This window comes from Muntiacus reevesi, chromosome 17 (genome assembly GCF_963930625.1).
Source record: "Muntiacus reevesi chromosome 17, mMunRee1.1, whole genome shotgun sequence".
NCBI classification, from domain to species: domain Eukaryota; kingdom Metazoa; phylum Chordata; class Mammalia; order Artiodactyla; family Cervidae; genus Muntiacus; species Muntiacus reevesi.
The window spans coordinates 29,978,194-29,998,443 of record NC_089265.1 but is presented as its reverse complement, the minus strand read 5'-3'; positions in this window follow the sequence as shown (position 1 = coordinate 29,998,443).

The window sequence follows — 20,250 nt, the reverse complement described above, 5'->3', positions numbered from 1 at the left end:
ATTACATGGGTTGACTTTCATTATGGAAGATGCAATGTTTTGTTCTTACTAGAATAGATATACACTCTAGATACAGACTTGACATCCTTGCATGCAATAGTTTCTACCAAAATGACGTACAGAATGCCTCATCTACTATCATGGTAGTCCACGTAGTATTACTTCTGCTCAAGGAACTCACTTCTCAGCAAATGAAGTTCAGCCATGGGTCCATGCTTATAAAATTTACTGGTCTTACCATGGCCCCCACCGTCCTGAAGAGGCTGGTTTGATAGAATGGTGGAATGGTCTTTTGAAGACTCAGTTACAGTACCAGCTAGGTGGTGTATCTTGTAGGGCTGGGGTAAGGTTCTCCAGTAGGCTGTATATGTGCTGAATCAGCACCCAATATTTCTATTAGGTAGAAATACTATTTCTCACACAGCCAGATTCCCAGGTCCAGGAATCAATGGGTAGAAATGAGAATGGCATTATTCATTATAATTCTTAGGTACTCATTAACAAAATCATTGCTTCCTGCTTCTATGACATATACAGATGAATATGTATCAGATATTTTTGTTTTCTTTCTTTTAATATTCTCTTTATCATATAAGATGTATTGAGTTTATACTATAGTACTTAAGACTTGCTAATTTTATATCCTACTATTTAAGTTACAGGATATGAAGGAGAATAAAGACCTCTCAACAACTCTACATACCTCCTCTTTAGGGAAACAGTGACTGCATTTTTGGTTGCATACAGCATATTGTATCGTGTTAGGATAATCTTGGTCTTGTTATTGTCTTAATTTTGAGATTAAGTCTGGTTTGAGAAGATGCTTATTGTATCAAGCTGACAAAGGGTGGCCTTGTGAGAGTTAACTTGACTGAATCATGGAAAGCCCAGAAATCTGGTTAAACATTATGTCTGAGTGTGTCTTTCACTACTTCTGAAAGATACTAACACGTCATTCAGTAGACTGAATAAAGCAGGTGGCTCTCCCAGTGTGGGCAGGCAACATCTCCTCCACTGAGTTTCCTCAGCAGAACAAAATGATGGAGGAGTGTTGAAATCATATTCTGCCTAACTGGATGAACTGAGACAGTGATCCTCTGTATTAGACACTCCTGGTTCTCAGATCTTTGGACTTGGACTGGAATCCATAGCATCAGGTGTCTGGCTTTCAGACCTGGGAATTACATCATCAGCTTTTCTGAGTTTCTAGCTCACAGACATGGAACTTCTCAGCCTCCATAGCTGTGAGTCAAGTCCTTATAATAAATCTCATTCTAGACATATATATGTTCTACTCAATCTGTTTCTCTGGACAACCCTGACATAATTTTTTATCTCATGTAGTCTACACACAGCCTTAACTGTCAGTCTCTTGCTATGTACCTTTAGGTGTAATGTAACACTACGTATCTTTATTTTTACCTGAGTTATTTCCAGTGAGGATAAAAAATTTAGGAAGAGAAAAAGCTAGACAATTCTTATGTGTATCTAAATGGAGCCATTTAAAAACTTTTTATTATTAAAGCACTCTTAAGAAAGCCCTTGATTACCAAAAGACACATGAGGTCTATGACTGTAACATTAGTGTACTTCTAGAAAGTCCTGTCACATCATTAAATCATATCCAAATATTTTATAAGTCTGGAAATTATTTACATTAGACTTGAACCAAATCATCTCAGGGCAGGACAAGGTGTGACCTAGTAAACTATTTTCAGTGTGAATGACAGCCACCATCTCTTACAAGAACTTCAAATAACCCCTTAAAAATGAACCTATGTAAAGAATACTCTTTTAGACAGGCCTTAGGTGCTGGGAACTGTCCTTACTTCAGATGACCTAGATGGGGCCTAAGTGGTCCTTTTCTGGAGGACAGATACTAAAGCCTGAAGTATAAAAGCATATTTGCTGGAAAGTCAAGTTGTTGAATCAGTCTTTCTTCCATCCCAAAACAAAGCCAAACTTTTCTAAATCAGAACTGGTCTCCTAATAGTCTACTGTTCTTTCTTTTTCCTCAAAAATTTTCACAGTCTCCACATGAATGCACTTCAGTTTCATCCTTTAGGGTTTTAGATTAAATATTACTTCTTCAGGGTAGTCTTCTATGGCCCCCAAACTAAAGGAGTGTGTACTTTCATTATTTACTATCCCAAATATATGTGTTTTAAAGCATTCACATACGTATGGGTCAGCTAACTGAAAGAATTCACAAGCTTCTATAACATATACTAACCTAAGGCTTTAATAAAGATAAAGTGTGTAATGCTGCTAGTGGTAAAGAACTACCTACCAGTGCAGGAGATGTAAGAGACACAGGTTCAATCCCTGAGTCGGGAAGATCCCCTGGAGGAGGGCAAGGAAACACATCGAGTATTCTTGCCTGGAGAATTTCATGAACAGAGAAACTTGGTGGGCTACAGTCTAGGGGTTGCAAAGAGTTGGACATGACTGAAGTGACTGAGCATGCACAAAAAGGGTGCTGTATAGCAAAGACAAAGAAAAGAAAGGCAAACATCAATGTAATTTGATACGTTCAGAAGCCATGTCCTGGACCATTTTCTTGTAGCTCTGGGCCTTAATCCCCATCCTTTTTATCTTCAGATTATAAACCACCATGATCCATGCAAGATACTCCTGTCTGAAGGCACAAGTTAACTGTTCTTTTACTGGTCACTTGGCTAAAGCCAGTTTGTGGAACCCAACTGCCAAATATCAATCTATAAAATTTTAACAAACAATGTACATATGTTATAAGATGCCTCCAGAGGAGTCCTGGATTTCATACTGCATATCATAAATCACTATTTGATACAATGCATTCTTATCCTGGCCAAGGTTCAGTGCCAGACTTCTGTCATCCCTAAAGATAAGCATAATGCTACCACATATCAGCTGCAAATTAACCACATCCATATATATCAGCCTTCAATTATCTTATTATTTTGCGGTCTATATATAAATCCTATTATTTATTGTTTGTAGGACTTATTGTTGTATCATCCATTGTTTGCAAAGCCTAGAACCAGAAAATAAATGAAGGCCTCAGGCTAATGATCTGTCTCATTCGTTTTTCACTTTCAATCCTTTGAATACCAGATCCATGACCCATTAACACCCTTAGGTCTCAGAGTGTGAACATCATTGGGTGCTGTGTGAACCTCAAAGTACTGATCCAGGGAAGAGTCTGAAATAGGCATTGGAAGGAAGTAGTTTAAGGTCATTTTTGTGGGGAGTATTGGAGTCCTGATTATCCACAGTATGATCTCCTTTGTACTAGGCTTGTGGTTCCATACACTTGACTCTGTATTTTCCACTGAAGTGGGGGCAGAGCCAAAGGAAGACCTAGGTGTGGTTCTCTAAAAGAACAGGAATTAAATTAGGGACCCTAGGGGCCCAGGTCTATTACCAATAATGTTTGTTTCTTGTGTTTTAATATTAGCAGGCTACATGGCAGCCAGGACTATGATAGTTTTTTGTACAATCACAAGTCCTGTGTTTAGCATGTTTTATAGTGGGCACCTAAATAAGGATGAATGGATGCATGGTTGGAAGGATGGATGGATGAAAGAATTGACAGCAGCAAAATAACTTCTGAGAATATAAATCTGTTCCAGTCTTGTCATTTTTGAATGTGACATTGGAATAAAGAACATAGTTAGGAATAGAAAAACTATAGATTAACATGTAAACTCAGTTCTTATAAACAAATTGCTATTACTAATAGAGATATTTATGGATTCAAATCAGCTGTATGATTTGAGAAGTTGTATAATTCATGTCACTGACAAACCTAATGAATTAATGATGTAACTTGAATATTGGAGATACAACTTAGAATTTCACTACATGTTTTATTTAAAATTCGATGCACTCTGCAAATAAATCTTTAAAATATACTCCTAAATCAAACTGTAAATAAAAATGTAAAGAATAGCAGTCTGTAGGAGTGAGGAGGAAAGATGATTAAATCACCATAGGTATTCAACCTGCATGGAAAAGAGAGGAAGTTTGAAATGAGAAGGACAGAGAAAGACTAACAAGAGAGGAAGCAGGAAGAGAAATCTATCATTATCTCATGTCACCACCATCAATATTTACTATGCTGGGGCACTCTGTATTTTGCATTATCCTAGATGCCATGAGACACAGTTCTGTCAACTCTAGTGTTGATGAATCATCTGGAGATAGAAGTAGGCCAGATAGGAGAGAACTTGGTTGTCCAGAAAAGTTACTCGGGCTATTTATGATGAGCAAAACTAAACCAAAACAAAAAAACAAACAAACAAAAAAGCCTTTCTGGGTGAAATGCTACTGTAGCAATGATTCAAATGGCTCAGGTTCTAAAAGAATCCTTGTGAATATTGTTCCCTATAGTCTGTACATGTTCATCTCCCTCCAACTTTGACTCTCCTTGGGATATAGCCCCTACCTCTTCCAACTACCCCTTTTGGAAGCCAAAATTTGGACATTCTACAATTAAGATCAACGCTTTCTCTACTGATTTCTTTCTTCTGTAATTTGCTCATTCTCATCAATCACAATTTCATTTTGTGTTTAAGTCCAACTCCCATTCTGCTATTCCTTATACAGCTCACATCCACCAAAGAGGAGAACAAAGAAGTCTTGAAGACATTCAATAAATCTTTATTCTTTTTTCAGGTACTCAGTACAGATATTTCACTCTAAATTTCTTACAAATGCCACAAACCTGATATAATACCCTTAGTGAAATATAATAGTAAGATTTTCCTAGTTTCTGTTTGTTTTTTCATTTTTCTTTTTCTTACTTAGTTTTCTCTAGTTGGCTTCCTGGATTTAGCTCCAATGTGGAAGGAATATAAAAGTTTATCTTCATGAAATATGTTACCTCATTTTTTTGTTAATTTAAACTTATTTGTTAGCAAATAAACTTTTGAAAATACAGAATGAGATTTTTAAATCATTAAAAAGATTGGTTTCCTATTTAGAATGATATAATTTTTCTTAAAAAATATATTACCACTTGTAATCCTAGACACAGCTAGGTAAAATTGAGAGGTCCAGTTAAGATATTCTATTTTCATCTGCCACCATGCTAATCCTTAAAGCCTTTCTTGGTATGCAAGGCTTTAAACCACATACTCCTGGCCTACCCAATTCCACAAGGTCCAATGGATTCATCTCATTGCAAAGCCCATTTCCCCCCTCGGGAAATAACCCTTATTGCCCATATCATCATTTATCATCATTTGTCTACTCAATACTAATTACCAATTGACTTCCCTTCTACTCTTGTATTACAAGTGTTTTCAAATGCTGTCCTCACAAGTGTATTCTCTCTCCTGCTGTGCTCTGTTGCTCAGTCATATCGAACACTTTGCGACCCTATGGACTGTAGCCCACCATACTCCTCTGTCCATGGACTTTCCAGGCAAGAATACTGGAGTGGATTGCCATTTCCTGCTCCAGGCGATTTTCCTGATCCAGGGACTGAAACTGTGTCTCTTGAGTCTCCTGCATTGGCAGGTGGATTCCTTACCACTACACTTCCTGGGAAGCCCATTTATTTTTCTTACTATATCATAAGTATTGTTTCATTAACCAGATCATAAGCTATATCTTGGGACCTTACTTCCTATTTCTTAATCCTACATAACACTGAAAAAAGCCACAAACACAGTGGCAAATCAACTTTTAAATTTTGACATTTTAGTTACCAACACATTTGGAAAATGGTTTACATTTTGAAAATTGACTTTATATAGACTAGTCTATTCAGTCCTTTTTAAAACTTTTTATCAGCCACATATTAGAGATCATTAAAAAAAAGAATTCTAGGAAGGTTGGGTTACACAATAAGTGAAAAGACAAGAAGCAAATCAAAACATTTAGACTCCCAGGGCAGTGACCTTTCTGCACTATTTGGGAAAAACACAAGAACTACCTACCTCTGTACTGGGGTTGGATATGAAAGTAACAGCAGGGCTTAATGAAGTTCAGCCAACAATGCACAGGTGTGGGCTTGGTGAGTGGATGAAAATAACACAGTCAGAGAAGGGGCAGCCACTGTGTCTCTATCATACACTCACTTTGCAAGTTACAGTTGTATCTCTACTACCTTTAAGGTGATTGTATTAATATTTAGTGATACATATGTAAGACCTAAAATACATAGAATACAAAAAAAAGAGAGAGAGAAAATTCACCAGTGGGGGGAAGAAACGGGTGACATTTATGGTACATGGTATATATACCCACTCAAATGTTTATTTATTGTCTTGTGTGGATCTCTTCTAAATAGCTATAAGGATGAATACACTCATTATAAAGAAAGGCTGCAGGTATATTTGGAGATGGGAAAGCCATATAAAACCTGCATTATTTATAAAGATGAAAACTAATTTTTCACTGGTGTATGTTGCAAGATAAAATGGTCATCACTGTTTTCTCTCTGCATGGCACAGGCTAGTGCTGCTTTCTTCATTTATCAGATAATAAAATTGTTATGCCTCAGGTGATAAACAAAACTAATGGCACAAATAGAAAGGAGCCTGGACCATTTAACTGCCAGTTGTCTATTTCTGCTATAAAATAAAATTCCATTTTTGAAAGCAGCATCCTGACTCAAAGGCATCCTGATTACATATACACACTGATGTCTTTCTTTTATGCAAAACTGACTGGTGTCAAGTCAAGCAAATACACACTAAAAACACTCTGTGTTCCTTCCATCTTGATTGATGAAAAGCTATTTCACTAAAGCTAAAAGTTTTCTTATTTTTCTATAATCCAACCTTAAGCATCTGAATAAAAGAAATACAGTGGATGGTGTTTAACACACTGGGGATTTAGCTCTCCCTTGAAAAACAATTACCATATGAAACCACAGAAAGTTCTCCTTAAAAAATGCCTTTGATTAAAGATAATACATAATGATGAATTGATGTTAAATTTCTGCTAAACGTTTCATTAATTCTGTATTGCTATTAAGCTAATACCAGCAATCATGTTAAGGTTCTGCCTGATTATCCATCAAAGTGCTATATACCACTTCTACACTGTTAAGCCCCAGAATCATGCTTTACTAGGTCCATTATAGGTCTTTACAAGGTCCATTCTCTAGTCCATGCTTGGCTTTTCTCTGATAAGTAATTTCTCTAATTTTTAGACTTATTTATTGTATCTATTACCCAGTACATTCATTTGCTTTCTCTAGTCTGTAATTTTCAGTCATCCAATTTGCTTTAGCTTTATATCTTTATGAGCTTCCCTGGTGGCTCAGATGGTAATGAGTCTGCCTGCAATGCGGTAGACCCGGGTTCGATCTCTGGTTCAGGAAGATCTCCTGGAGAAGGGAATGGCAACCCACTCCAGTATTCTTGCCAGGAGAACTACACGGGCAGAGAATCCTGGTGAGCTACAGTCATGGGGTCACAAAGAGTTGGACACCTGAGCGGCTAACACTTCACTTGACTTTATATGTTTTTATTATATTTCTAACCCTGCCTTTGCTGTTATGTGAAAGCCATGTGTAAAACTCAAAGCAGAGGTTAAATGACTTTGCATAACAGAACTCTTAAAGTTCTGCTGTGCTAACTAGATCAATTTAAGCTAAGATTTTAAAATATGTGTATAATGCACAAAACTACTAAAACACAGAAAAGCAAATAAGAAAAATATCACAAACACCAGAGATAATAATCTGGTACATGGTGTGTCTACAATATGTATTGACAGTCTTTTACTTATATTTGTACATCTTTGGATTTATATAACACATATTATAGTATAGTTTTATTTGCTTTTATACACAGCAATTAATTGTTGAATATTTTACATACTATATTATATTTTCCTTTATCACTGATGCAAAGAATTGACTCATTAGAAAAGATCCTGATGCTTGGAAAGATTGAAGGCAGGAGGAGAAAGGGATGACAGAAGATGAGATGGTGGTTGGATGGCATCACAGACTCGATGGACATGAGTTTGAGTAAGCTCTGGGAGTTGGTGATGGACAGCAAAGCCTGGGTTGCTGCAGTCCATGGGGTTGCAAAGAGTTGGACACAAGTGAGCGACTGAACTGAACTGATTTATCACAGGCATTGCCTAATTTCAACAAGCATTCTTCTACAGCACTGTATGCGCCAGTATCTTATTGGCTTCTTTGTCATTCCTCCAACATATTTCAGTTTCAGACTTTTGAACTTGCCATTCCTTCAGCCTGAGATTCTATTTTCCATGAATATCATCATCCCATGGTCTCTTGCTTCTTTCAGGCCTCTGTCAAATATTACATTTCACAAAACCCTTCCTTGGAGAACCCTATCTAAATGATGAGCTCCAATATGCTATTCATTCTCACAGCATTCTTCACCGTGACACTAGACACTACCTGACATCATATATTGTTTATTTTCTATTATATGTCATATAATCACTGGTTTGTTTCCTACCCCTCTCATCAAAATGTAAGATACACAAAGGTACAGGCTTTGCATGTTTTGTTTACTATTCTTTATCCAGTGCTCAAGACCATTTAGAGCAAAAAGTAAAAACTAATTTTATACATCAATAAATGAATATATTATTCCAACACACTTTGGTAATTAATTTCAATAGTCCAAAAACTTACTTTCCTGTAGAATTTCCCAAATTATTTTCTAATGGAAAGTAGGAAAGATTACAACATCAAATCCCTCCAACAATCTCTCCACTTGAACAGAGTTTGTTTTATTGTGATTAAAAAGGGTTAAGTTCATCTGTCACAGAAAATGGAAGTTTAGAAACTTTCCCTAGTGTGGCTTATTTTTCCTTGATAACTTGTTGGAGGATGAATAACAACTATACCAATAGGTTTACAGGCTGTTAGCTTCAATTCTAGTTTCCATACATCCCTGTGTTTTATTACAGATTATTCAATATTTTTGCAAGCACCCTGAGGACAGTTCCTGTAGGGTTTTTCTTTTTTAAATTATTGTTATATTGGCTTATTATTCTTGTTCTTTTTTAGAAAAATGAAAAATCAGAATAATAGTAAATGCTCAACAAATATTTAGTTATTTATCACTTGCTAATTACCCCAACTCTGGTTCCAAAAACTCAGTAAATATAAAAAGTAAAAGAAGGTAGAGACAATGTACCTCAGCAGAAAATTTCAGGAAATTTTAGTTGAGTTGTAAAAATTATCTTGCTCAGATATACTTCTCCCTATACTAAATTGTGATATTCAATTCAGCAGGAAATCATCCATTATCCATGATAACACAGATTTTAAAAAATTTATCACTATAAAATAAGTACATGAGGCAGTATCCTTTAACTACAAAAATGAAAAGTGAGGCCATATAATGTTAAGCTCAAGGTTTTTGGATATAGACTCACATTTCTCTGTATCTATTATTCAGAAATAATAATTTTATTTATTTCTGACTTTGAATAAGCTACCCAACAACTGTCCTATTTCCTTAGGAAATTTAACAATAATTTAAGTTGCCCCAGTTTCCTCATCCAGAAAATATTAATAGCATCAACATTAATACGAATATTAATAGTACTTGCCTCAAAGGGTCATTGGAAGATGAGTCAAAATATGTAAAAAGCTTAGAATAAAATACTACACCTGAGACATAGTGTTTACTAGTATATCAGTTACATCAGTTCAGTTCAGTTCAGTCACTCAGTCGTATCCGACTCTTTGCAACCCCATGAATCGCAGCAGGCCAGGCCGCCCTGTCCAACACCATCTCCCAGAGTTTACTCAAACTCATGTCCATTGAGTACATGATGCCATCCAGCCATCTCATCTTCTGTCGTCACCTTCTCCTCCTGCCCCTAATCCCTCCCAGCATCAGGGTCTTTTCCAATGAGTCAACTCTTCACATCAGGTGGCCAAAGTATTGGAGTTTCAGCTTCAGCATCAGTCCTTCCAATGAACACCCAGGACTGATCTCCTTTAGGATGGACTGGTTGGATCTGCTTGCAGTCCAAGGGACTCTCAAGAGTCTTCTCCAACAACACAATTCAAAAGCATCAATTCTTCGGCACTCAGCTTCCTTCACAGTCCAACTCTCACATGCACACATGACCACTGGAAAAACCATAGCCTTGACTAGATGGAACTTTGTTGGCAAAGTAATGTCTCGCTTGAAAATATGCTATTTACGTTCATCATAACTTCCCTTCCAAGGAGTAAGCATCTTTTAATTTCATGGCAGCAATCACCATCTGCAGTGATTTTGGAACCCCAAAAAATAAAGTCTGGCACTGTTTCCACTGTTTCCCCATCTATTTGCCATGAAGTCATGGGACCGGATGCCATGATCTTAGTTTTCTGAATGTTGAGCTTTAAGCCACGTTTTTCACTCTCCTCTTTCACTTTTATCAAGAGGCTTTTTAGTTCTTCTTCCCTTTCTGCCATAAGGATGGTGTCATCTGCATATCTGAGGTTATTGATATTTCTCCCAGCAATGGTAAATGTTTTGTGCCTTGTGCCAAGTCATTTCAGTTGTGTCCAACTCTTTGTGACCCTATGGACTGTAACCTACCAGGCTCCTCTGTCCATGGGATTCTCCAGGCAAGAATACTGGAGTGGGTTGCCATGCCCTCCTCCCGGGGATCTTCCAGACCCAGGGATAGAACCTGTGTCTCTTATGTTTCCTGGATTGGCAGGCGGGTTCTTTACCATTAATGTTAGCTATTATTTAAAGTTGGCAAGATATATGCCTTGTGTCCTCAAATTAATCTTCCCATTTACAAAAGTTCTAATGTGTTATATGTATATAGGTGAAAAATAACTGCTTTGAGAATATTTGTGAGTTTTTCCCAATGCCCTTGTATCTTCCTTGTGAAATAGTCAATTAAAAGCCTAAACCAAAAGAAGATGTCAAATCCACTTAATAGCTATAAGAAAAGGGGGAGAGAAATATATTAAGAACCAAGTGAATAGGGGTTAGAGAAAATGAACTATTGCAGAGATAGGGCAGCTTGTACTCTGTCTGACAAAGAAGAAGGTCTGGATTGTGTTGGAGAGAAAACTGCATAAAGTTAATTGGGGGTAGAGAGCTAGGAAGCCCAGAAAGTGTTGCTAGGATTCTCATCTAGTTTCCTTTTAATGCACTTTCAGAGTCTGAGTAAAGAATGGAATTCTCTCCCTCTCATCTCCTCTCCTTATACATCTTCTCCTATGAATTGTTGTTTTTTCATGACACACTATCTAGGAATGAAAGAGTCTAACATTTGAATAAAGTTCACCTAAAATATTTATATTTGCCTCACTCAAAGCTCACCCTATTTCTTCCCCTGTTTTCCACTAAAAAATGGATGTATCAATATGTATGCTCCATACTTGCATTAATCTCTTTCAGTCCTCTCTACCACTTTTGGCTCTTAGTTCAGTTCAGTTCAGTCGCTCAGTCACATCTGACTCTTTGAAATCTCATGGACTACAGCATGCCAGGCCTCCCTGTCCATCACCAACTCCTGGAATTTACTCAAACTCATGTCCATTGAGCCGGTGATGCCATCCAACCATCTCATCCTCTGGCTTTTAGCTATATGGAAAAAAATAATAAATATAAGTTAAAAAAACTGCTTTATTTTCTCTATCTTTGTGACTCTATTGTGTTAGAATCCCTGTTATTGTTTAGTGGCTAATTTTAGGTGCCAAGAATAAGAACTAATGCTCATTTTCATGGATCCAAAGGCATTGTAGTGACAAAGCTCCACATTAATTGTGTTTTTTTAGATGTTTAGCTGATTATCTCAAGATAATTTCTTGAATTAGACAATGATTTTCAAATAGGGATCCACAGAAATCTAGATATCCTTTCCCTTTTTTTATGACTGTTAAATATGTTTGCAGTATAATTGCTTTTCAATGTTGTGTGAATTTCTGCTGTACAGCACTGTGAATCAGTCGTATGTATGCATATATTCCCTCTTTGCAGAGCCTCCTTCCCACCACCTCCATTGCATCCCTCTAGGTGACCACAGGGACCAGGCTAAGCTCCCTATGTTATACAGCAGCTTCCCACTAGCTATATATTTACACATGGTAGTGTATATGCGTCGATGCTACTCTCATTTCATCCCCTCACTCTGTCCCCTTCCCTATTTGTAGAGAGTCTACACATTGCTTCCATATTAATCTTTAAAATGTACATTAATGATCAGGTAATGTACATTTTCTTCTCAGAAACTTAAAAGTATTGTAAACAAGACTCATCTCCCGGTTTGAGCATTACATGCTGTTCATCTGGCAGTATAAACAGCAATTACTATCCCTAGGGCAAAATATTATATGAATACCTAGTAATATGATGTCCTTGCTCTCTTTTTTAATCAAGGAAATTGTGTTTGGCAAAGAAAGACTGAGTTTTTTGTTTTTAATAAACTCAAGTTTAATTTTATAGACTTAGCAATATCCCCTAAATATATCTTAATAACTGATATTAATTATCAGTAGCTTAATTTTATTATACACTTCATTTGATTGCAACCCTAGATTTTCTTGATGTAAGAATTTTTAGAATATACTATTATAGACATATTAACGAATTTTTCATCACTTTTCATTTCTAAAGAGGAAAGGAGCATAACATTTTTATTCTTTTCCATCATTATTGTGTTCTTAAACCAGACTTTTTCACATCCAAATTCAGTTCTTTAAATTCAGGCTTTTGTCTGCCCCAATATGTCTGTCTCGTGTGTGTGTGTGACTGAGCAAGTGAGAAGGTGATAGAGCTTGTCTGTGGGAGACAATTGTGGTCTTAGATACAAAAAAATAATAATAATAAACAAATCACAGTAGGTTTTGAGGCACTATTTAATAGTACTACATGCAAGGAGTCCTAAATAACATATTTTATCTTGGCCTAGGCACCCTTTTCTATTAACTACTTAAGAAGATATAAACACACCAAAGAGAAAATGGAAAAATGAGCTGCCATCTTATTTTTAGCTTAATGTTGGAACTACTACTGCAGAACCCTCTAGAAGCTGTGATTTAAATTCAGAGACTAAGCAGATATTTACCTTCTCCCTATAGCCCAGTCTTAATCTTACCATGAGATAAGCACTGAGCTCAAAAGATATGACTGAGCCTTGACGCCGTCAACATAAGTGAGGACCAAATAGCAGTGTTGCTAGGATTCAGTCAGTACTTTGTAAATTTGACATATTGGAAACAGAGAGCAAAAGAGTGAACAAAAGAGCTCTCTGGGCTTGTTCAGAGATAAGACCTGAGTTCTCTAACAGAAATAATCTTATGTGGTATAATAAGATTCTCTTAAACACACTTTGATGCCTCTTCCCCACCACTCACACACACATACATTTCCTGCTCCAGTCACTGCTGTAGGAACAGCTCCAACGTGTGGATCAGTTTTGCACAGGTGCAAACTGTCAGTTCTTTTGCATCAGGCTCACATCATAGAACCCTTTCATCTTGCCCCAGGGTTAATTTCCTCACACTAGCTTAGCAGAGCATCCGCCTAAATGCTCAGGGCTCACATGAGAGTGTGTGCAAGGGAATACTCATGTGCTTCTCTTGATTAATGGAGGTAGGGAAACACTGGATAAATGCTTTCCCCTCTCTTCCTCCAGGGAGACAATTCTGAGGTAAATTTCACTGCTGTTGAATTGCTAAGTCATATCTGACTCTTTGCAACCCCATGGACTACAGCACACCAGGCTCCTCTGTCCTCCACCATCTCCTGGAGTTTGCTGAAATCTGTCCGTTGTGTTGGTGATGCTATCTAACCATCACATCCTCCAGCTGCCCACTTCTCTTTTTGTCTTCAATCTTTCCCAGCATCAGGGTAAAAGTTACACTGGATCAAGGACTAGTTATCCATTGTGTTAGTCAACTTGATAATGTATCATTTCATTGTTTTTCCTTCCCTGTTTCTCTTCACCTTATAATTCAACCCTAACCTATGGAAACCTATTCTCATATAAAATACTTATATATTATCCTTTGACACAAGCTCTACTTTGAAGGGAAGCCAGGCTAAGTAAACAGAACAAAAACACGAATGGCTAGTTAATCTTTAATTTATTGTCACCATATACTGAAGAAAATATAATCCAAATCATGTTACGGAATATGACCCCAATAGAAGAGTACTTTTCTCCTAAAGTAAGGAGGGGAGGAAAGAAGTTAGTTTTTCATCCCCACCCACATATAACTCTGAAGAAAACTAAAGTTTGGTGGAGGTAAAAACCTACTATGAAAAGTTAAAAAATACAAATAATTTAAAGTATATAATATTAACCATTTACAATAACAACGTGTATAAGTACTGCAAACATATTCAGGGAAAAGAGCAACTGGCCAGATTCATACTGGAGAAGGCTTTATGATAAAGGGATGTGTGTGTGCTCAGTTGCTAAGTTGTGTCTATGCGACCCCATAGACTGTAGCCCATCAGACTCCTCTGTCCATGGGGGAGTACCCAGGCAAGAATACTGGAGTGTGTTGGCATTTGCTTCTCCAGGAGATCTTCCCAACCTAGAGATCAAACCTGTGTCTCTTGCACTGCTGGCAGATTCTTTACCACTGAGCCACTAGGGAAGCACCATGACAAAGTGCTGGACGTGACCTACTTAACTGGTAGGGTTTTCCCAGTGGTCTTGTATGGATGTGAGAGTTGGACTGTGAAGAAAGCTGAGTGCTGAAAAATTGATGCTTTTGAACTGTGGTGTTGGAGAAGACTCTTGAGAGTCCCTTGGAATGCAAGGAGATCCAACCAGTCCATCCTAAAGGAGATCAGTCCTGGGTGTTCATTGGAAGGACTGATGCTGAAGCTGAAACTCCAATACTTTGGCCACCTGATGTGAAGAGTTGACTCATTGGAAAAGACCCTGATGCTGGGAGGGATTGGGGGCAGGAGAAGGGGACGACAGAGGATGAGATGGCTGGATGGCATCACCGACTCAATGGACATGAGTTTGACTAAACTGTGGGAGTTGGTGATGGGCAGGGAGGCCTGTCGTGCTGTGATTCATGGGGTCACAAAGAGTTGGACACGACTGAGCGACTGAACTGAACTGATATAAGCAGAGAAGAGACTGGAAGTTATTCTGGGAAAGAGGTCCCGAATGGGAAAACAGAAGCATTTTGTGCAAAGGTGAAGAAATGAATGTACATATACACTGAATGTAGAATGAGAATGAGTCAGATAAAAAGGAACATTGGTTTGTGCTTCATTCCTGTCCTTTTATAAGCAATTTGTGATTTCTCCCACTTTCATTCACCAACTATGAACAATGTATGTTAAATCCTTAAGCACTTTTGTTTTTTCTGCTTCTGGGTTCTTGATTTTGACTCCCCATTAAGACTTCCTTCCTCAGTTGCTATACCTGGCTTCTCTCTAGAAGTCACTGATTTTCCTGATTTTAGAACCTGGAAAGCTTTGTACTATCCACTTCTAACTGTGAATTTCTACTGTCTGAGCCAAGCCTGTCCCTTCCTCATTCAAGAGAGGACAGAATTAGATGAATATAGTAAAGTTGTAGGATACAAAATTAACACACAGAAATTCCTTGCTTTCCTATACATTAACAATGAGAAAACAGAGAAATTAAGGAAATAATACCATTCACCACTGCAACAAGAAGAATAAAATACTTAGGAATATATCTACCAAAAGAAACAAAAGACCTATACATAGAAAACTATAAAACACTGATGAAAGAAATCAAAGAGGACCCAAAGAGATGGAGAAACATACCGTGTTCATGGATTGGAAGAATCAATATTGTGAAAATGAGTATACTACCCAAAGCAATCTATAGATTCAATGCAATCCCTATCACGCTACCAACGGTATTCTTCACAGAACTAGAAAAAATAATTTCACAATTTGTATGTAAAGACAAAAAACCTTGAATAGCCAAAGCAATCTTGAGAAAGAAGACTGGAACTGGAGGAATCAACCTGCCTGACTTCAGGCTCTACTACAAAGCCACAGTCATCAAGACAGTATGGTACTGGCACAAAGACAGAAATATAGATCAATGGAACAAAATAGAAAGCCCGGAGATAAATCCACGTACCTATGGACACCTTATATTTGACAAAGGAGGTAAGAATATACAATGGAAAAAAGACAAACCTCTTTAACAAGTGGCTCTGGGAAAACCGATCAACCACTTGTACAAGAATGAAACTAGAACACTTTCTAACACCATATGCAAAAATAAACTCAAAATGGATTAAAGATCTAAATGTAAGACCAGAAACTATGAAACTCCTAGAGGAGAACACATGCAAACACTCTCTGACATAAATCACAGCAGGATCCTCTATGACCCACCTCCCAGAATATTGGAAATAAAAGCAAAAATACACAAATGGGACCTAATTAAACTTAAAAGCTTTTGCACAACAAAGGAAACTATAAGCAAGGTGAAAAGACAGCCCTCATATTGGGAGAAAATAATAGCAAACAAAGCAACAAAGGAAATATACAAACAACTCCTGCAGCTCAATTCCAGAAAAATAAATGACCCAATCTGCAAAAGTGCCAAAGAACTAATCAGACATTTCTCCAAAGAAGACATACAGATGGCTAACAAACACATGAAAAGATGCTCAACATCACTCATTATCAGGGAAATGCAAATGAAAACCTCGGTGAGGTACCATTACACGCCAGTCAGGATGGCTGCTATCCAAAAGCCTACAAGCAATAAATGCTGGAGAGGGTGTGGAGAAAAGGGAACCCTCTTACACTGTTGGTGGGAATGCAAACTAGTACAGCCACTATGGAGAATAGTGTGGAGATTCCTTAAACAATTGGAAATAGAACTGCCATATGACCCAGCAATCCCACTCCTGGGCATACACACTGAGGAAACCAGATCTGAAAGAGAGACGTGTACCCCAATGTTCATTGCAGCACTGTTTATAACCAGGACATGGAAGCAACCTAGATGCCCATCAGCAGACAAAAGGATAAGAAAGCTCTGGTATATATACACAATGGAATATTACTCAGCCATTAAAAAGAATACATTTGAATCAGTTCTAATGAGATGGATAAAACTGGAGCCCATTATACAGAGTGAAGTAAGCCAGAAGGATAAATACCAGTACAGTGAACTAATGCATATATATGGAATTTAGAAAGATGGTAATGATAATCCTATATGCAAGACAGAAAAAGAGACACAGATGTAAAGAACACACTTTTGGACTCTATGGGAGAAGGTGAGGGTGGGATCTGAGAGAATAGCATCGAAACATGTATATTATCAAGTGTGAAACAGATCACCAGTCCAGGTTGGATGCCTGACACAAGTGCTCAGGGCTGGTGCACTGGGATGATACAGAGGGATGGGATGGGGCGGTGGGGGGAGGTGGGAGGGGGGTTCAGGATGGGGAACACATGTAAATCCATGGCTGATTCATGTCAATGTATGGCAAAACCCACTACAATGTTGTAAAGTAATTAGCCTCCAATTAATAAAAATAAATGAAAAAAAAAAAAGAAAACAGTGTGGAACCAGTTTATAGAGGATCTCTAAGGTAAAAGAGAGGAATCTGAGCGTTATCCTAAGGACTGATTCAATTTCTGATGAGAAAATTCATAGGCTTTTTCCAATTCAATTATCAAATTCAACTCTTTTACAGAATGACTTCCTAAAGCTTTAATAGACAATAAAAGTTATTAGAGATGCTTCAGGCAGGAATACAAAAAAAAGAAAGAGAGAGAGAGTGATTCAAGACCTACTTCAATGGAAGAATAAACACAGATTAGTAAACGATTAGAGGTAGGTGGTGAGGGGAACTAAAAAAGCATGATGCCTAGGTTTCCAATTTTGGCAAGTGGCTATCTTGAAAAGGGAAAGTAGGAGAACATAATAGTGAGCCCTGAACATCAACCTCCAGGGAACTTCAGTTTGGTAACACTTTTTTGCTGGGCTTCTTTTTCATTTGTGACCTCTGAACCTACTGATTCTGCATCCTGAGTATTCTATAATTATGGACTTATGTTTGTAGCTCAGTTGCGACCCCATGGACTCTATAGCCCGCTTGGCTCCTCTGTTCAAGGATTTTTCCAGGTATGATACTGGAGTGAGTTGTCATTCCCTTTTCCAAGTGATATTCCTGACTTAGGGATTGAACATGGGTCTCCTACATTGAAGGCAAATTCTTTACCATCTAGCAGTTGTTTAAAGGCACAGATTCTCAAGTCAGCCTAGGTATAAATCCTGATTTCACACTGTTTGTTTGACCTTCACCAAGATGCTTACTTTCTTTGTGCCTCAGTTTGCTTCTTATCTGTAATTATACAAAACTAATAGGGTCTTTGTGGGGAATAAAAGATGTCCCACACAGAAAACACTGGAACCAGTGCCTGGCTATGATAAATACTCAGTAAGTGTAAATTATTAGCACCTAGATTCCAAAATGGGGCTTCTGGTGGGTAAAGAATCTGCCTGCAATGAGGGAGACTTGGGTTTAACCCCTGGGTTTGGAAGATCCCCTGGAGAAGGAATTGGCTACCCACTCCAATGTTCTTGCCTGGAGAATTCTGGGAACAGAGAAGCCTGGTGGGCTATAATCCACCAGGTCACAAATAGTCGGACATGACTGAGTGTTCCAAAAAACAAAAAAGAAATTTATTTGCAAGCCCCAAGTCTACAAAACCCAACCCAACCTAGCTACTTAAATTAGTACCAGTCACTCTGTTGACTAGAGGATTAAAACGGACTGAAGAGGACATAATTTTTTTTTTAATTTTTTTATCTTGAATTTAGTTAACATTTTTAATATATAAAAGTCTCTACCTTTGGGAATTTTGAAGGTCACTTTCCAGCATTAATTCTTTATAACAGAATGCACTGGTTATCATCTGGGCAATAGCTTAACAATAGGGTTACCTGGATGCCAACTCTAGGAAGCAGCCCCGAGAAGGAACACACAGTGAGTCACACTGGGCCATGCAGCTAAACACGGAAAACTGGCAATGGATCCATAACGATTTATTTATACAAGGCACCTTTGATCCACATAACATCAGCAGGAACAGAAATCCTTGTTTCTCTTGCTTAACATGATTTACATATACAATAAGCTAAGTAGGCCCTATTTTCCTTAAGAACCACCATTCCATTGGAATTAGAACCATTGTTACTTTAAGTTTAAAAAAACCCCACCAATTTGAACATGTTTTTCCTGCACTGAAAGCGTGAATTATTCATTTCATATTTGGATTCTTCTGAATTTTTTCTTAGTGTAACTTTTAGAATGTGAATTTATAACTGAATATTGAGATATGAAATCATGATATCAGAAATATTAACAAATCAGTATAAGCAAGAACTGTGAATTGCCAATCATCACAAGACAGGTACAGAGAAATGTGAGGTTATTGTTGTTTTAATCTTCTTTTCAAATTGCTTCGTAAACAACATGTAAATGTGCTAAAAAAAAAATCTTTAAATGTGTTTTATAAGGAGAAGATATTCCAATGTGGAGTATACAGCTAGAATTTATCTTTTAAAAGTATGAATTTCATACAGCTCAGGGACCATCCTGGCACAGTTTGCACAAATTTTGCTCCCTTATATAGGCTGATTTCTGTCTGAATTTGTAGATTGTATGTCAGCATAACAGGAAAAAAAAAAGGTGGGGGGTGAAACAGTTATTTATAATCTCCATTGCCTTCTCTGGAGGACAGATTCCAATAATTGGAAGTTTCATTGTTTCTGGGGAGTGCAATGAGTGAAGTGATGCCCATATCAGGGGCATAGGTGACGCACTATATAGATAATTTACATACATTACAGATTTACATTTTAAAAAGATCTGGAAATATGAAACAAGACCTCTCCCCCAAAATTAGAGATGCAAGACTTTCAGCAGAGCGAAAATACCTAATGGAGATATTTTAAAGCATGTAAACTCTCTTCTTTATCTTCTTCCCCAGAATTTCTGCAGAATAGGACGTGATCACTTCTGCTCTACTAGGCTGAATTTCCAGCAATGCACTTGTCCTTCCCGAAGATCAATGGGAAAGAAAAATGTTGCAAACAGTAACAGAGACTGGGAGAAGACTGCCACATAGAGGTTACACTAACAAAAGACAGACAAAATGAATCTGAACTCGGGGGTGGGGAGAAATTAAACAGCTTCTCCCAGTATTGCATATCAGAAAATTCGAATATTTTCTAGAATGGACCTTTCTCCCACAACAGATTTCATTTTTTTTTTAAAGATAGGATATCAGTGATTGCTTAAGAACATAATACAATCTGAAT